This window comes from Palaemon carinicauda, chromosome 37, assembly GCF_036898095.1.
Source record: "Palaemon carinicauda isolate YSFRI2023 chromosome 37, ASM3689809v2, whole genome shotgun sequence".
Lineage (NCBI taxonomy): Eukaryota > Metazoa > Arthropoda > Malacostraca > Decapoda > Palaemonidae > Palaemon > Palaemon carinicauda.
The window spans coordinates 70662652-70665151 of record NC_090761.1 but is presented as its reverse complement, the minus strand read 5'-3'; the positions used below and the strand labels follow the sequence as shown (position 1 = coordinate 70665151).

Here is a 2500-nt window from a genome sequence, read left to right as displayed (position 1 = left end):
AGAGAGAGAGAGAGAGAGAGAGAGACTTAATTACAAGCAAGCTAACATAGACATTGTAATATCAAGTCAAAATACTAAATCACGTTATGATATAACAGTATGAAAGTTAGTCAACTTATAATGTGCTGAACCTTGGTTGTAATGTAATTCATTTCGGGGGTTGTTATAATTAATCATGATAATATTGCCTATTGTTTCTCGATAGCGCCTAATCCTGGACTGGTTTATGGCCATTCTAAAGAAACTGAATCATATAAGAGAGAGAGAGAGAGAGAGAGAGAGAGAGAGAGAGAGAGAGAGAGAGAGAGAGAGAGAGAGAGAGAGAGAGAGAGAGAGAGAGTAATCTTTTCGCACTAGGCGTAATCTAAAGATTTATTTTACTGATATTGTTCTTGAACTTCTCTTGTGGTGTTTCGTTATTTCCTTTTCTCACTGGGCTATTTTTCCTGTTAGACCCTTTAGGGTTATAGCATCCTGCCTTGTCAACTAGGGTTGTAACTTGGCAAATAATAATGATAATAATAATAATAATAATAATAATATTCCTATCACGCTCAGGGGGAGAGGGAGATATCATACCCTAGTGAGAGGGGGTACCCCGAGAAGTACAGTCGGCAACCACAATCTCCAGCAAATGGCCGAACCAGCCGTTAGTTAGGAAAGGGGGAGGGCGGGGGGGGGGGGGGGGTGTTGAATCTGTGTGCGTATGAGTGTGTATGTGCGTATGAGTGTGTATGTGCGTATATCTATCTAATTATCTATACGTCATTTTGACAGCTCGGGTACACAAGTATACATACCATAAACATCTATAAACAGTAGGCCTACTGTTTAGGTATATGCCTAAACAGTGAGTAGGCCTATTTGAATGCGGTATTCCTTTTACGTTCTAGCGCATTACCTACAGTTGTTACTGACTTTTAATATATTCGTTTTCAATTATTTTCGTCCATACTTTTCAAAATGGAAGATCTCTGAGTGCAAGAAAGATAGTTGAAACAAAAAAAAAAATAAGATTTTATACATTTTTTTATACATTTTAACTTTAGTTAAAACTGCCCTAGTCAATGGAAATTTTAATTCGACTATTTCCATTGTTATGAAACGTGAATATTCGTAAGGTATTAAACGATAATGGTCATAATTATTTGGAAAAAAAAGACGAATTGGTAACTAGATAAGTGTAGCAACAAATAAAAGCAGATAAAATAACATATTTCAAACTCTTATTCACCTATATTCACAACACAGTTAGGTCCTGTGTTCTTTCAATAATATTCAGTAGACCAAATAAGAAGTAAAGAAAGATAAATAAGATTTTTTCATAAAAAAAAAACAGTAATCTATAAACAATTCTCTGGGAATATGTGCAGGTGGTTTGAAAGTTTAGATAAACTGGAGATAATGTAGGAATTCAACTTTTATGTATTTGGAAGGAATTTCTAAAAATGCAATGATAAGTGATTCTATTGTCTTTACAGTAGAATTGTTCTAACTATTTAAAACCTTAAACAGTCAGGAATAGAATACAATACTGCCTAGCGATCTGCTGAACTGGGATTCGAGACACTCTCTAGCTTGATATTTTCTTGTAGTGTCTGCAACCTCACCCTCCTTGTGAGCTAGGGGGTGTTTGGGGGGAGCCTATAGGTCTAGGTCTACCTGCTGACTCATCAACAGCCATTACCTGGCCCTCCCTGATCCTATTTTGGTAGAGAGGAGCCTTGGGCGCTGGACATATGTCTCTACGACCAGTCTCTAGGGCATTACCACTATCCCTTGTCTTTGCCATTTATGAGCGACCTTTAAACTGTGTAAAACAATCAGGGATAGACCACAACACTGTCTGAATGAAGATTTGGAAATCACCCAAAATTGTAGTAGCATTTTATTCTCGCTTTCCAACAATGGATACTTCTTCCCTGAAGCAGTTGATGATGATTAGTCTTATCTGATAACTAATCTTGTGTTGTGTGCTTCCCATTTCGTTTATTCTTTATTCCTTTTCGAAGCTTCGTCTGAAATGGAGTTCTTTCATAATTAGTCTTTTATTGGTTTTGGATTTCATGTACGGAATTACACATAGGCCTAACTTGTATGGGCATAATCTACAATCAAATTGTTGGCCTGTAGTATATTTACCCTAAATATGTGTATGCATATGTCTTATATGTATAAAACATACATACACGAGCGCACACACACACACACACACACACACACACACACATATATATATATATATATATATATATATATATATATATATATATATATATATATATATATATATATATATATATACTGTATATATATATATATATATATATATATATATATATATATATATATATATATATATATATATATATATATATATATACTGTATATATATATACTGTATATATATATATATATATATATATATATATATATATATATATATATATATATATATATATATATATATATATATATATATATATATATATATATATAT

The 2500-nt window shown here is 33.0% G+C and overlaps 1 protein-coding gene across 1 annotated transcript in view; it reads left to right on the top strand.

The window, feature by feature from the left end:
• Window positions 1-2500, top strand: part of LOC137629781 (uncharacterized) — a 32649-nt gene that overhangs the window by 20607 nt on the left and 9542 nt on the right. The window lies entirely within an intron of this gene.